Genomic DNA, 17779 nt, shown 5'->3' on the forward strand with positions numbered 1-17779 from the left:
GATTGCTCTTGAGGAAGTTTGGATTGATGTTTGGATAATCTTGTCAACCGCTTGGCAACTGTTTTGATTTTCTTTAAATATTTGTTCAATTTTAGACAACGGATTTCGAATATGTGAATAGCCAGAACGATGCAGAAGACTGCGACGTTGTTATAACCATATGCCACGTAGACTATAAGTAATGATCCACTTTGATCACTTCCACAAAATGACTGAGGGTGAAACTTGTATTTCTCTGTTATGGACAACAAATCATTTTCCAGTTACTCTGTACATTTAAACTTTCGACCAGAAAAGGTTGAACACTGGTGTTGTTTTACCTGCGTATTACTTGGGCACGCTCACCACACATTTATATCATGAGCAGTGACGAGCAACCCCACCTTCACCTCGTGTCCAGTATTCAAATCCTTTTGGCGAAAAATTTGTTGAAGCTCAATTTCACCTATCACATTATCGATGTAAATCAATGTTGGCACCATCTTTAACATCTCTCGCAATTTTCGCTGACCATCTCCATACTGGAACCATGTACTGAGATCGCAATATGTATTTTTACAATTGAGTTTACCATGCTTCAAAGGTTAGTTTAATTGGTAGAGTCTTATTGTATAATCATTTTGTTAGTGGCAGGTCACAAGGTATTTTGTTAATAGTAGGTAGCATCCTGTTAGTGAGAGGTCACAGGGTCTTTTATTAATAATTAGTCTCCAAATCAATTGATCAAATTTTGTTATATAAACACTTTATTAGTGAGAAGCCACAAAGTCAATTTTCCTGGAGCACTCTTAAAATTAAACTAATCAAATAAACCCATAAATAAAATTTAAAGTAATCCCTAAAATTGCATCTTTGTATCGCTCCTAAACAATATCCATTAGCATGTTCTTCACTAAACTAAGTCCCTCAGCTATTAGATGTGTCCCTTCAATAGTATTGTTCAAAGAAAGATCATAACTGGACTCTCTACTATTTCCTATGCTTTTATAGTGACAGGTCGGTGCATATTTAGTCCCACAACAACTCGCATTACTGGTTCAAACTCCTCGGAAATTCCAAACGACCATAGTCTGATTGTTGAATGTTAAAAATAATTGATTATCATACAAGAAAATTAAGGCTAACGCGTCATAAACTTTGTAGTACTCATTTTATCTTCATTTTTTTGGCTCCACGCATGTTGGAAATCCAAGCAGAAACATGGGCATCAACAGCAATTAACGTGTGGTCACAATCATGATATAAAGTCCTTGCAAGAACCACTCAAGTTCTCTGCCAACCTGACAAGTTGAATCATTTTTCTCTGATAATTGCTACATCACCTCCTCTCATATAACAGATATCCATATCTAAAGCATATGCAGCAAGCACTTCCATATACTTCTCTCCATTATACTCCTTTCCAAAAAGAATGTTATCACTGATGTTCTTGATTGTATCCATGGGGCCCGTGGGACATAAGCTACAGAACCGTGTTTAGAAATTTCTACTTTGATCATGCGCATTTCTCCAATAATAGCACTCAAACGTGATGAATTCCCAGCTCCACATTCTTTGTTCAGGGTATATTGCTCATGATATATGATTGAATAATGTGAGCGAGACTCAAAAGTGATTAAATCCCCGCTCCAACATTCTTTGATCATGGTATATTGCTCATGATATATGATTGAATAATGTGATCATTTGGATGTGCCATATCATAATAATAATTAATAAACATAATATATCCCACATGGATCATTTCAATGTGTCACATAATAATAATAGAATAATGTGATCATTTGGATGTGCCATATCATAATAATAATTAATAAACATAATATATCCCACATGGATCATTTCAATGTGTCACATAATAATAATAATAAACATGATATATCCCATATGGATCATTTCGATGTGTCACATAATAATAATAATAAACCTGATATATCCCACATGGATAGTGGGGAGGAGGTATAATAGATTATTGATATATAATTGTTTTCTTTCTTTCATGTTATTAGATGATGGCGACTTTCTCAGCGATCTATGGGTTTTGGAACAAGTGGAGCAGGCCTCCAACAGTTATGAATCTGCATTGAACTTCTATAATTATAAAGAGGGTGGCTTTCTTGGCGGTCTATGGGTCTTGGAACAAGTGGAACTTCTATAGATATAAAGAGGGGGCCTTCTTGGCAGTCTATGGGTCTTCGAACAAGTGGAGCGGGCCTCCAACAATTAAGAATGAACAAGTGGAACTTCTATAATTATAAAGAGGGCGGCCTTCTTGGCAGTCTATAGGTCTTGGAACAAGTGGAGCGGACCTCCAACAATTATGAATATGCATTGAACTTCTATAATTATAAAGAGGGCTGCACATTTCATTTGGACTCTCCGAGGCATTCTTTTGTAACCAACCCACTTGTTATTTTATTTTTATAAAATGGCATTAAATGTATTTTTCAATTGGAATAGGAAGACCTTTTCCCCTTTTATTTTTAAGAACTCAATAGACCTTTTTTTTCTTGAAGAAATGGGAAGGAGTGGCTTTTTTTTTTTCAAACACATGAAAATCTATAGAACGAGCCAGGGCATTCTTATACAAATGGAGTTGGGGAATATAAGCATAAAAGTGTTGGAGGTGTCAATTACGAGATCAAGGTGCAAAATTTGGATGCAATGAGACAAGAGATTTAGTCGAGCCTAAATAGATAACGTTAACGAAAATGTCGTCAATGCCATGGTATTCTAATGATAAAAAGGAGAATTGGAGCTCATTTTGAGGATGTATTGCTTATTTTCTTAAGTCAATTTTAGAGAGCTCTTTGAGCTTTTGAGTAAAGGGTGTGAAACCCTCTTGATGATTAATTTCAATGGTGAAACACATCCACCCTAGCTTATCAAGATTGGTTAAGTGGTGAGACACATCCACCCTAGCTAGTCAAAAAGGAGGAATCATCTAGATTCTTCATAGGTGATAATATTGAAGGAGAAGCTACATTTTACCAGAGATAGTGGGAGCTTGAAGGAGAATTGATTCATCTAGTTGCAACAACTCCTATTTTTGTGGAGGTTGAAATTCTTTAACGAGGCTGAATTCTTCATGGAAGTTGAATTTCTTTGAAGAGATCGAGTGTATTATATTGGAGGCCAAGTTTACTAAGGAAGCCGCATTTGATTGAGGAGATCAAAATTCTTTGTGAAGCTTGAGTTTATTGTGGAATTGATTTTCCTTGAGGAGACTGAATTATTTGGATGGGGCCGCATTCTTCATAGGCAGGTCACAATCTCTCACGAGATAGCATCATTTTATTTATGGAGCTATCTTTGTTAATAAATTTCTCCATCCAAATTAGTGTCATTTATCGGAGCAACTCCCAGGTTTCAAAAATCATTTTTTTTGCATATTTAAATGGTCATCGAGCATGTAAATTCATGTTGAAGATTAATGAAAAATTGGGTTGAATTATCACTAATAATTTGGGGAGTTTTATTGAGTCACGGTTTCATCATTAGTTACATGCAAAATGTTTGAAGAAATGCCTGTACAAAAATAGTTCTTTTTGTTTGCATACAAAGTGTTTGAAGAAATATTTGCATGCAAACCATTTGGAAAAATACCTGAAAGAGAAAATTAAAAATATTTTAGCAAGTTGATTAGACTATTTTAGTAAGGGACATTATAGTGGTATAGAGTTGTGCATCTTTCTAGCCCGAGGGGTTTTCAGTTTGAGAAGTGTTCCTAGTCACTTTGATCCGGATTTAAACAGGAACGCAACAAATTACAGAGGTAACCATATACACAAAGATGCAGCGGAAATAATACTTCATTTCATTAATGGAAAATACTGAAATATGCTTACAACCAGAAATGGAAATAAACCAGCTAAGGCGATGGTAGCTTATCTCTGAGAAGAGATGTGATGGCTACATGCCTCTGAACTGTGTTACAATGAGGCTCGAAGGCCTATTTATTGTTGAGAAACAATGGAAAAACCCTTAACATTCCAAAACCTAACCCTAGGAGATGAAAAGCCAAACTGTGGGCCCCGTTTGGGGTAAATTGGTACATCAACTTCCCGGGGTCGTAACTTTGGCATATGATCTCCGTTTGACGCGTACAATAGCTCATTAGAAAGATCTATCCGAGCACTATCATTGTTGGAATGGGAAACATCGGTCCATTCCATGGACCCATGTTGCCCCCGGATTCCCCAAAAAACGTCGTTTAGGGCCTCAAAACGGCTCCGGAAGTTCAGGACCCGAAAAACTGCTAAAAATAGTAAGTTGTGCTACAATGCTGAGAAAGACAATGGTGGGGGTTCAGGTGGACTTGGCAGGGGGCCACCAATATCCACCTGGATCATTCCTCCCCCCTTAGGAAGCAATGGTCCCCATTGCGTTGAGCTCCTCCATGAGATGAGGAAACTTCTGCTGAACTTGTTCCCTGGTGAGCCACTTGCCCTGCTGAAGGAGTTGGCCTGCTTTGACAACTCGATACAGTTGGATATTCTGTTGGCGCGTGTTCTTGATCTGTGTGTCCATGATTCGATCAGTTGCAGCTTGTTCCATGCAATCTGGATTTAATTCTGTGGGTTTGAGTTGTTCTGCAATGTCGGATGTGTCTAGCAATGGTGGAAAGTATGGCCGAAGGCGGTCCACATTGAACACTGGGTGCAGGCCAAGGAATGGGGGAATACTGAGCTCAAATGCATTGTCTCCCATAGTCTTAGTAATGGTGTAAGGACCATATCAGAGTGGTCTCAATTTCCGATAGGCTCCAGTAAGGCGTTCCTTTTGCAAATGCAACCAGACTTTGTCGCCCACCTGAAACTTGTGTGGCACCCGATGTTGATCATGTCGCTGCTTGTACTTGGAATTTGATTTCTCAAGAATGTCATGGACCTGTTGGCGAATATGTTGGATGTGCTCAATGAAGCTGGTGGCCTTATCTGTTTCGGACTGGACATGAGCTGAATTCATGTGAGTAGCTGCAAGTGGCATGGCCACATCAATGGGGCATAGTGGCTGGAATCCCAAACCCACCTGAAAAGGGCTATGGCCAGTGGAGCTGTGAAGAGCTCGGTTGTAGCTGTGTTGAACATAGGGGAGGCTCTCGTCCCATGTGCGTGGATGCTTTGAGTTATACATGCGCAGAATGTGCACAATCATCCTATTGACAACCTCTGTCTGGCCATCAGTTTGAGGATGGAAGGTTGTGGACTTCGTGAGTTTGGTGTCCAGCATTGACCAGAGACTGGACCAAAATGTGCTGAGAAACTGACTGTCCCGATCTGAGATGATAGACTGTGGGATCCCAAAGTGCACCCACACTCGTTCAAAGAAGAGTTTAGCAGTGGCTTCTGCTGTGATATTCTTCTTGCAGGCCACCATAATGGCCATCTTCGAGAACCTGTCGACGACCACAAAAACACAGTCATTTCCATGCTTAGTGGAAGGAAGGCCTGACATGTAATCCATGGAGATGGATTCCCAAGGTCGACTAGGGGTAGGCAACGAGGTATAGAGGCCTTGCTTCTTAATGGTCGGTTTGGCAATGGCACAGGCAGTACATGATCGGATGTACTTCCCAACATCCTGTCGAAGATTCGGCCAATAGAAATAATTTTGCAGTACTGCCACTGTTTTCTCGACCCCGAAATGCCCAGCAGCCCGACTGTAGTGTGCTTCCCAAATCATCTTGGCACGCTCGCTTGAAGGAACACAAAGGTGACCGAGGTGGCATAATAGGGCCTCCTGGAGGTGAAAATCTGCAACATGCCGACCCTCCAAGAGTGTCTCGTATGTGTGGCCGAATTATGGGTCGCTTTTGTAGAGAAGTGGCCAATCAGAAGTCTCGTGCCCACAAGAGTTGAGCACGGTGGTCAGCGCCATGATCGGTGGTCGACTGAGGCAATCTGCAACATTATTGGTGCTGCCCTTTTTATACTTGATATTCAAGTGAAACTGTTGCAGGTATGTAGACCACTTCTGATGGCGATCATTCTGCAATTTCCCTTGGGTCTGTATGAACTGCAGGGGTCGGTGATCTGTGTGGATGACCGTTTCCTTCCCCAAAATGTAATGCTTCCATTGTCGGCAGGCCTGTACAATGGAATACATCTCTTTATCATAAGTGGGGTACTTCCGGACTGTGTCTGAAAGCGTTTCACTGTGATATGCCACTGGATGTCCATGTTGAGTAAGGACTGCCCCAATAGCATAGTCAGAGGCATCTGTCTCGACCTCAAATGGTTGTTGTAAATCTGGTAACGCGAGCACTGGTGCCGTGCAGAGGCGATCCTTCAACTCCCTGAATGCCTTCTGTTGAGATTCAGACCAAAAGAATTTTGCTTTCGCCCCTCCCTTGGTGACTTGACTCAAGGGCCAAGAAATATGAGAGAACCCCAGCACAAACCTGCGGTAGAAGTTGGCAAGGCCTAGAAAGCTGCGGAGCTTTATTAGAGTGGTTGGAGAGGGCCAATCCCGAATGACTTGGACCTTGGCTGGATCGACATGCACCCCCTGTTCATCAATGATGTATCCCAGATACTGAACCTCGGTCATGCCAAAAGTGCATTTCTCCAAATTGGCACATAGCTTGTGTTGCCGCAGTGTTTGGAGAACCTGTCGGATGTGGTGGAGGTGCTCTTCCCAACTCTGGCTGAAGATCAGAATGTCATCCAAGTATACTACTACAAAGGAGTTGGTGAATGGCCGCAAGATGTCATCCATTAGCCTCATAAAGGTTGCAGGAGCATTCGTCAATCTGAAAGGCATGACCAACCATTCGAAGAGGCCCTCCTTGGATTTGAAGGCAGTCTTCCACACATCTGAGGGTTCGATTGGTACCTGGTGATATCCTGACTTCAGATCGATCTTGCTAAAATATTTCGCCCCCTTTAGTTGGTCTAGGAGGTCATCAATCCGCGGGATCGGGTACCTATTACGGACAGTGATCTTGTTCAGCGCCCGATAGTCAATACAAAGTCTCCACGTCCCATCCTTCTTCTGTACCAACACGATCGGGCTCCCACAGGGCGATGAACTCGGACGGATGTGACCTTTCTGCAGGAGCTCCTGAATCTGCCTCTTGATTTCATTGTTCTCCAGAACGAAGCGCGGATAAATTGGTCCATTGGGTAGCGGCGCACCTGGGGTCAGATCGATGGAGTGCTTGACTTGACAGTGCAGAGGAACCCCTGCCGGGGAGGTGAAGATGTCTTCGTACTCCTCCACGATCTTGTCCATCTGTAGCTGTCGTGCAGAGGGACCCCGTTTGGAGGCCGCGGCCACTGTCTTCTTCTTCCCTTGAGGGCGTATCATCAGGAAAACAAATTTCCTGGTTTTGGAAATGATCTTACTGCATTGTTTTGCAGTAATCAAAGAGATGGCGGCGGGTGGTGCTACCTCTGGTATCCTGAACAACTTATTTCCCAATGTAATAATAACAGCACAGGGCCTTGATTCATACACAGCATGTCGCTTCCACAAGTATGGTTGTCCTAGTAATACATCACAAACTTCAAGGGGAGCAATGTCACACAATACCTCATCCGTGAAGGGCTTGATGTTGTATGGAAGGCGACACTGCTGGCTCACGCGAAGATCTCGCCCTTGGTGAAGCCACCCAATGGTGTATGGTTGTGGATGTGCTGTGGTCGGTAAGCCCAACCGCTTCACGACCTCTGCCGAAATGAGGTTCTTTTGACTCCCGCTATCAACAATGAACTGTATCGGGGAGCCCTTTACCCACATCTGGGAGTGGAAGAGACGCTCCTCCTCCTCTGGATCTTCGGGTTCATTTTTCTGGATCTTTGCGGTAGCAACAGTGGCGCTGGGATCCGCATCAATGATCTGCTTCCCTTTTTCATACCCCTTATCGGGTTCTGACTCAGAGTCGGAACATGCATCTGATTCTCAAACCTTTAGCTCAGCCACAAGTGACTGCTTGGCCCGACACTCACTTGTGTTGTGAGTGGAGCTCTTATGGAACTCGCACCATTTTCCGGTGTCCTTTCTCGGCTTCGCGGCGTTGTTCTTTGCTTGCAGCTTCGGCTGGTTGTCTTGGGCTGTCCCACCTTGGCTCTGTCCTTTGTTCTGTGGTTTAGGGGCACCTTTCCCCTGCTTTGGATTCGTAGATCCAAAGTCTCGCTTCTTTTGTTTAAACTTCTGCTCGACCTTGACGGCATATCGGTATGCTGCGCCAAGCGAGGGGATGTTTAGGAATTGTATTTCTTCCTGGATGTACTTGTGCAGGCAGCCACGGTATTTGAGTATCAAATGTTGCTCCGAATCCTTGATACCCAACTTTGTGCGAAGGGTATGGAAAAGATTGGTGAACTCCGGCACGTCTTGGTCCCTTCCCTGCCGCAGCATGGTCCACTTTATGTATTCATCCTCATAGCTTCTGACAGGGTAGTACTGCTCCTTGATGGCATCCCGAAACGAATCCCAGGTGGGTGCAGCTGAAAATAGTGAGCCAGTACTTTCATCCTTCTGCTCGCAGTAGGTTTCCCACCAGTCCTTGACGTGGGGGGCTGCTTTGAGAAGAGCAAAAACAATCTTTTCCCGACTCGAAAATTCATGAACAGAAAAATAACCCTCTAGCAGATTTAACCATTTATCTATGGCATCGGCGTCTATCTGACCCTCGAATATGGGGATTTCAAAATTAACCTATACCTTAAAAGGTGTGGTGTTTCCAAAGGAGCTGATGGAAGCCGATGCGCCGCTTCTGGGTAGCCGCTGAAGGATCTGGGCAAAGCTGTCCATCATCGCGTTCCGTTGTCGCTCGAGGGCTTCTTCGAGCAAGATTTTGATGGGATCTCCTGCCCCCTCGTCTTTCTTCTCGTCTGCCATGGGAGGCCGTCGGGATTTGCGAGGCTAGTCTTGCAAAGGTTCAACCAGTTCAAGCCCTAACTCCTTATATCCCGACCTTGTTGGGGACATGCAAAGAAAAACAGAGAAAAAGCAGACCGCTCTAATACCACTGATCCGGATTTAAATAGGAACACAACAAATTACAGAGGTAACCATATACACAAAGATGCAGCGGAAATAATACTTCATTTCATTAATGGAAAATACTGAAATATGCTTACAACCAGAAATGGAAATAAACCAGCTAGGGCGATGGTAGCTTATCTCTGAGAAGAGATGTGATGGCTACATGCCTCTGAACTGTGTTACAATGAGGCTCGAAGGCCTATTTATTGTTGAGAAACAATGGAAAAACCCTTAACATTCCAAAACCTAACCCTAGGAGATGAAAAGCCAAACTGTGGGCCCCGTTTGGGGTAAATTGGTACATCAACTTCCCGGGGTCGTAACTTTGGCATATGATCTCCGTTTGACGCGTACAATAGCTCATTAGAAAGATCTATCCGAGCACTATCATTGTTGGAATGGGCAACACCAGTCCATTCCATGGACCCATGTTGCCCCTAGATTCCCCAAAAAACGTCGTTTAGGGCCTCAAAACGGCTCCGGAAGTTCAGGACCCGAAAAACTGCTAAAAATAGTAAGTTGTGCTACAATGCTGAGAAAGACAATGGTGGGGGTCCAGGTGGACTTGGCAGGGGGCCACCAATATCCACCTGGATCACACTTGCAGCGGGAATTAGTTCTCTCAATGAAAAAGATGAACATAGTTATCATGCAGAAGTGCTTGCTAGAATTCTTGCAAATCTTTGAAGACTATAAAAAGAACTTTAAAAAATTGCTAGAGCATGTTGGAGCATTGGCATTCCAATTATGGGTTGATACAAACAAATATAATTATTACAGTGCAAGAAATCATGAAGGTCATAAAATAGTGAAGGGAAAAGAAGAATGAAGATTTGGAGATGATAGAGTAGCAGTTGAAGACCAAGAAATTGACCTTACCAGCGCAATTGTTGAAAATAATCCTGGCAATAAAGAATTTATCCCATGCAAAACAAGTATCAGTGAAGGTTCAAGTGATGGTGAAGTTCTGTAGTTACGGGAGGATGGATATCATGTCATGTAGAATGACCTTGAGGCTAAGTTTGAGGATGACCTAGATCTATCTTCTCAGTGAGAGCATCGTGCATTCCAAAGAGAACAAGATCAGCGAGAGAGGGAAGAATTAGAAAGGAGAGTTTGAGAAAAGGATGAAGCTAGCATGATGAAGCTAATGGAGCCAAAGTTGACCCGGAAACAAGAAGAGGATGCAATTCGGCATTTTGAAGCTGAGAATGAGAAATATTGTTTTGATGGAGTGAAGTTGACAGCAAAAGAAGAGCGGGAAATGAGCTACAAGAAAACAATTGATGAGCTAGCATCACAGCACGTTAAGGTACTAAAAATATTGTTGAGTATCACATGCTAAAAGCATATGACGAAGAGGACAAGGTCAAGTAGGAGAAACGATTTTTATAACCATGCAACAATACAGAGAGCTAGGTTATGAAGATAAAATTAATCCATTTGTAGAGCAAGAGGCTTGGGATCTACATCAAATTGGAGAGATGATGTTAAAATTTGGATCACTAGATAAGAGAAATCCTCAAGAGTATGGTGTTTAAAGATCATATTGTTAAGAGAGTCAACAATTATTGTTAAAAATGTAATTATCTTAGTAAATTTGGGTTTATCATTCAGACAGTTGCGTAATGATAGCAAGTTATGTAATGAAGTTTTTTTGTATTAAAATGATAATTACACGAGTGGCTTGATGTAATGGTTCGAGAGTCATTTTTTTGGACCTTGAGCAATAAGAATTCCAATCCCTTGCCCCGTGGAGGTTTCCTTGACACATTATGAAGGTTTTACCATGTAAATTCCTTGTGTTTTTCTTGTGTGATTCCATTTCAAATTTATGTGAATTTCTTTCTTTTTTTATATAATTTAATGGGCTCAAATACCAGCAAGTGGTATCATAGATTAAGGTTATGAGGGTCGTGAGGCAATTGTAAGGCAAAAGTCGAAACCTGGAGCAAGAGTTGAAGCCGGAAGCCTGCATTGTGAAGTGTGAAGGTGAGTCTGAAGAAGGAGTTGTATGTACATAGTGTCGTTTTTTGAAGAGTCATTGATGTTTGGTGTGTTAAGAAAATTCATCATTCCTTTTTTTGTTTTGCAGTGCACACCCACGTTACATCAAATATGAAGGAGAGGTTTACCCAGAAACCCTGAATCATTGTCGGTTACAGGAAACCGTCAATTTCACCACAAGTAGTGATATTTTTTTCTTTGGTTAAGAGAAATAAGCAAGGAGAAATAAAATCCATGATCAGGTCTAGAAATTAAAGTCAAGGATGACATGATCACATGAAATAAAGGCAGTTTTTGGGTCAACATGAAGAAAAGGTAGTTCCTAGTGAAAGAAAGGGAATATTTGTGTATTTGCTTGTGTGGATACCTGCATAGTCTACCTAGAAACCCTATCCAGAAAGAGATGCTTCTAGAAAAATCCAACACAGAAACAGCAATTGAGGATTCCAAGAGACTGTAGCTAGATTAGACAGAGAAAGTGTTGGTTGTCGGGTAATTACAGAGGTTCCATATTTAATTTGGTGAATATTTTTTTTGAAGAGTAGACTCAAATCATTCGACCAGGCCATAGGAGGAGTGCAGCGAACTAGAGCGGAGGTGGAAACTTGAACCGATGGAACCATGAACAAGAATCTTAAGATGTCGAGAAAGATTCCCTTAAGGGCCAGAGATGCTAGCGACAGAATTTGACGAGTGGATAGTAATTTTTGCATGTTTTCTCACCAAGATTCCAACCGTGTAGTCAGAATCTCCATCTGAGCAACAAAAATGTAGGTCTCCAACAGCAAGGAATCTTTGGAGAATCTTGTGGAATCTTAAAGATTCCCTTGGAGGTTGATTTTTGACCGAGGCAAAATGTTGTCAACTTTATAGTCATTTTTCACAGAATTTCACAAGGAGCGCAGTGGTGTGCTCAAAATATTCATTCGAGCAATGGATTTTCTAGTCATCTTCAGGAATGAATCTTTGGGGGAATCTTCGAGATTCCCGAGGGTCCAAAATTTGATAGTGTTAGAATTGGACAAGTTTACAGACGACTTTGCACCATTCATTGCTAGGAATTAGTGGCATGGTCCATTTTAGTAGCTGAACTTTGCATTTTTCAGCCATCACCGAAAGTGGAGGTATATGATGTAGTTATGCCATGTCTTTCTTCTTAATTTGCTAAGATGATGTCTTTATTGTTGAGATCCTTGATTAGCACTATGTTGAGGGATACTTGTTGCCACATTATGTGAGATTTTATTAGCTTGTCATGCTAAAGGAAATCCCATTTGAGTGAGAGTTCTTGTAGGGAGAATGTTTCGTGGAGAGACACACCACTCATGTTGAGGGTATTTGTCCAAAGAACATGCCATGTACATCATCATCATTTTGCAAGATTCAATGAAGCGACCTCCCTTCTCCTGACACCATGGCCTGGAGACGTAACCCACACTGGGTGAACTCCGTTATCAATGTGTTTTGTATCCTCTGAATTGTTGATCATCATTATGTTTCCTCTTATTTCAATATGCACATGTGGTTGTTTTATACTCTTTTATATGAAATTATGCTAACATCATAGAAGTAAAAGATCTTGGTTAATTCTGGTAGCTGAAGAAATCCGGATCATTGAGTCGCAAAATTTGGATGTGAGACAAGAGATTTAGTTGAGACTGAATAGATAAGTGTTGGAGGTGTCGATTATGAGATTAAGGCGCAAAATTTGGATGTGAGGCAAGATATTTTGGCGAGCCTGAATAGATAACATTGATGAAAAAGTCGTCAACACCATGGTATTCTAATGATAAAAAAATAATTGGAGCTCAATTTTTAGGATGCATTGCTTATTTTTCTTAAGTCAATTTTGGAGAGCTCTTGGAGATTTTGAGTAAAGGTTGTGAACCCTCTTTAAGACTACTTTCAATTGTGAAACACATCCACCTTGGTTGATCAAGATTGGTTTCAGTGGTGAGATACATCCACCCTAGCTAGTCAAAAAGGAGGAATTGTCTAGATTCTTCACAGGTGATCATATTGAAGGAGAAGCTACATTTTACCAGAGATCATGGGAGCTTGAAGGAGAATTGATTCATCTAGTTGCAACAAATCTTATTTTTATGGAGGCTGAAATTATTTAAGGAGGCCAAATTCTTTATGGAAGTTGAATTTCTTTGAAGAAACCAAGTTTACTAAGGAAGCCACATTTGATTGAGAATATCGAAATTCTTTGTGAAGCTCATGTTTATTTTGGAGCTGATTTTCCTTGAGGAGATTATGTTATTTGGATGGGACCATATTCTTCCTATGGAGATCATATTCTCTCATGAGACAGCATCATTTTATTTCTTGATTTATCTTTGTCAATAAATTTCTCGAGCCAATTAGTTCCATTTTTCGGAGCAACTCCTAGGTTTTATAAATCATTTTTTTGGCATCTTTAACTAGTCATCTAGCATGTAATTTCATGTTGAAGGTTAATGAAAAATTGGGTTGAATTATCACTGCTAATTTGGAGAATTCTATTGATTTAGGGTTTCATCTTTAATTGCATGCAAATTTTTTGAAGAAATAACTCTACACAAAAATAGTTCTTCGGTTTGCATATAAAGTTTTTGAAGAAATATTTAGATGCAAAGTATTTGAAAAAATGCTTGAAAGAGAAATTTAAAATATTTTTGCAAGTCGATTAGATTATTTTAGTAAGGGACTTTAAAGTGGTATCAGAGTTGTGCATTATACTGGCCCAAGAGGTTTTCAGTTTGAGAAGTGCTCCAAGTCAGTTGCAGTGGGAATTAGTTCTCTTAGTGAAAAATATGAATACAATTATCATGCAGGTTCACTTGTTAGAGTTCTTGCAAATAAAAAGAACCTAAAAAAAATTAGTAGATCATGTTGAAGCATTGGCATTCCAATTATTAGTTGATAGCAACAAAAATAATTATTACACTACAAGAAATCATGAAGACCATAAAAAAAATGAAGGGAAAAGAAGATTGCAGATTTGGAGATGATAGAGTAGCAGTTGAAGACCAAGAAATCGACCTTACCAGCACAATTGTTAAACATAATCCTAACAATAAAGAAGTTATCCCATGAAAAACAAGTGGAACTGAAGGTTCAAGTGATGGTGAAGTTCTATAGTTACGGGAGGATGGATATCATGTCATGTAGAATCACCTTGAGTCTAAGTTCGAGGATGACCCAGATCTACCTTCTCGGTGAGAGAATCATGCATTCCTAAGAGAACAAGATCAGATAGAAAGAGAAGAATTGGAATGGAGACTTCAAGAAAAGGATGAAGCTATTACAAGGAAGCTAATGGAACCAAAGTTGACCTGGAAACAAGAAGAGGATGCAATTTGGCATTTTGAAACTGAGAATGAGAAATATTTATTTGATGGAGTGAAGTTGACAGCAAAAGAAGAGCAAGAAATGAGGTACAATAAAACAATTGATGAGCTAGCATCACAACATTTTAAGGATACAAATTTTGTTGAGTATCACATGCTAGAAGCCTATGATGAAGAAGACAATGTCAAGTAGGAGAAATGATTTTTTATAGCCATGCAACAATAGAGAGATCTAGGTTTTGATGATAAAGTTAATCCATTTGTAGAGCAAGAGGCTTGGGAACTACATCAAATTGGAGAGGTTACCTTAAAATTTGGATCACTGGATAAGAGAAATACTCAAGAGTATGGTTTTTGAATATCATATTGAGTTTGTCAAGGCTTAAGTACTTGAGGGAGACAAGGATCAAGCTAAGGAAATTAGTCTATACACTCGGGAATTTATTGCAAAAATATGTTGAAGAACCTTTAGGATGATAGGAGGTCACTTCCAATTTATGCCTACAGAGAGGAGTTGCTTCATGTTGTGAATGATCGTCATATTTTTTGTCATTGTTTGAGAGACTGGCTTAGGGAAGACAACACAGATACCTTAATATCTTCGTGAAGTCAGTTATACAAAAAGAGGGAAAATTGGGTGCACACAGCCATGGCGGGTCGCAATAATGAGTGTAGTTTCTCAAGTTACCCAGGAAATGGTTTTTAAACTTGGTCATGAGGTATCTTATTCTATTCATTTTTAAGATTGTACATATGAGAAAACTATTCTAAAATATTTGACCGATGGAATACTACTACGAGAATTCTTAGGTGAACCTTATCTAGCAGGATATAATGTTATGATGGCCGATGAGGCCCATGAGAGAGCCCTTTCCATAGATGTTCTATGTGGTTTAGTGAAGGATATTGCTAGGTTTTGTATAGACATAAAACGACTTATATACAGTACAATATTAGATGAAGAGAAGTTCAGTGATTTCTTTGTTGTAGCACCAATTTTCAAAATACCGGGAAGGAGATATACTATTGAAATTAATTATACAAAATCTCCTAAAGCGGACTACTTAGAAGTTGCAATTGTTATTGTTATGCATATTCATGTGACACAACCAGCAGGAGATGTTCTTTTCTTTTACAGGACAAGAAGAGATTGAAGCAACAAAAGAGATTCTGGAAAACATTATGAGTGGTCTAGGAAAAAATATTGTTTAGATGGTTATATGCCCAATATTTGCCAATCTCCCATCAAATATGTAAGCTCCCTAGAAGGGGAACATAAGGTCATTCTAGCAACAAACATAGCAGAAACTTATTTGACAATTGATGGGATAAAATTGTTATTGATCCAAGATTTTGCAAGAAGAAATCATATAATCCACAAAGGCATGGAGTCATTAATTGTGCCTTAAATATCCAAGGTCTCTGCTCTGTAGAGATATGGCAGAGCAGGAAGAACAAGACCTTGTAAATGCTTTCATTGGTACACTACAAATACAATTCCAGAAATACAACGATCAAATCTATGAAATGTTGTACTCATGCTCAAGAGTTTGGACATTAACAATCTTATTAATTTTGATTGATGGATCCTCATCTAGCAGAAAAATTAATGAGAGCATTGGAGTAGATTTGTGCTCCTCGTGCCTTGAATGACCATTCTGAGTTAACAAAATTAGCAAGCCATATGGCAGAGTTTCCACTAAATCCAATGCTTTCCAAAATGAGAGTTTGATCAAACATACATAAATGTTTAGAAGAAATCATCACAATTTCTGCTATGTTATCAGTTGGGAGTGCCCAAAAGGCATGGACTAAGGAAAATGAATTAATGAGTAACAATGTTGAAGGCTTTATTGTTAATGTTGCTAGAGAACAAAATGAACCAGAAGTCAAAGTATCTCCATCTATCTAATGTATCTTGAAACCTCACTAGATTGTTGGCATAAGCTTCATATGGGAGAATTGTCACTTAGGAGGAAAAAAACATTATAAAGATGAATTAAATAAATAAATTAAAAAGTAGTTATTAAGTGACTATGGGAGAAAAAAGAATAAATTTATAAAGTCACTTTATATTATTTAATTAAGCGGGAAAAGATAAAAAGGTTAAAGAAAGGGTCAAAGGAAAAAAAAAAAAAAAAGTTATAAAAGAGAGATCCATGGTATTTTGATGACCCATGGTACTCTAATTATAAAGAGAATTGGAGTTCACTTTTGGGGATGCATCAGTCATTTTTCTCAAGTCAATTTAGGAAAGCTATTGGAGCTTCTGAGTAAAGGGTGTGAAACCCTTGTGAGGATTAGTATCAGTGGTGAAACATATCCACCCTAGGTAATCAAGATTGGTTTTAGGCATGAGATACATCAACCATAGTTAGTCAAAAATAAGGAATCATCCATATTCTTCATAGATGTTCATATTGAAGGAGAAGCTACATTTTGCAAGAGATCGTGGGAGTTGAAGGAGAATTGATTCATATAGTTGTAGCAATTCTTTTTTTGTGGAGTCTGAAATTCTTTGAGGAGGTCGAGGATATCTTTGGGGGGTGAATTATTTATGGTAATTGAAATTCTTTGAAGAGAATGATCTTATTATTGTTCATTTTATTAAGGAAACCACATTAATTAAGGAAATCAAAATCATTTGTGAAGGTCGAGTTTATTATGGAGTTGATTTTCCTTGAGGAGATCGTGTTATTTGGATGGGGGCACATTCTTCATTGGGGGGCCACGTTTTCTCTTGAGATGGCATCATTTTGTTTATGGAGCTATATTTGTCAACAAATTTCTTCAGCCAATTAGTGTCATTTGTCGGAGCAATTCCCGGGTTTCAAAATCATTTTTTTTGGCATCTTTAAATGCCCATCTAGCATGTAATTTCATGTTGAATATTAATAAAAATTGGGTTGAATTGTTACTGCTAATTTGGGGATTTTTGTTGAGTGAGGGTTTCATCTTTAATTGCATGCAAAATGTTTGAAGAGATGTCTCTACAAAAATAGCTCTTCCTTTTTGTATGCAAAGTGTTTAAAGAAATATCTACATGCACAGTATTTGTTAAAATGCCTAAAAGGGAAATTTAAAAATATTTTGCAATTTAATTAGACTATTTTAATAAGGGACATTACAGACGAGCTAGCTAAGATACAAAACATTAACAAACCTCATTAAGAAGATAGAACAATTAAGATGGGAGAAGTGTAGTAAGGGGAATGGGAAAAGCGATGATTCAAGGGGAGAATTGAAAAGGAAAGATGAAGAAATATGTAGATTATGGAACCACAATAGAAAACTACTATATTATTTCAATAAATTTAAAGAAGAAAATAATTTTTTTCAAAGTCAAGAAGGAACAAGGATCTTAGATGAAGAGATTAACAAAAGACTTGAAGAGGAAATTCACAATTAAATTGAAGAAGCTTTAGACATAGATGAGGTAAAAT

General features: G+C 39.5%; 1 pseudogene; it reads left to right on the forward strand.

The window, feature by feature from the left end:
• Positions 1-572: 572 nt before the first annotated feature.
• Positions 573-16248, forward strand: LOC149251839 (pre-mRNA-splicing factor ATP-dependent RNA helicase DEAH1 pseudogene; annotated as a pseudogene).
• The last annotated feature ends 1531 nt before the right edge of the window (positions 16249-17779 follow it).

Source organism: Pinus tabuliformis, chromosome 7, assembly GCF_031772625.1.
Source record: "Pinus tabuliformis cultivar Carrire ecotype Pingquan chromosome 7, CPIR1, whole genome shotgun sequence".
In the NCBI taxonomy this organism is placed as follows: Eukaryota; Viridiplantae; Streptophyta; class Pinopsida; order Pinales; family Pinaceae; genus Pinus; species Pinus tabuliformis.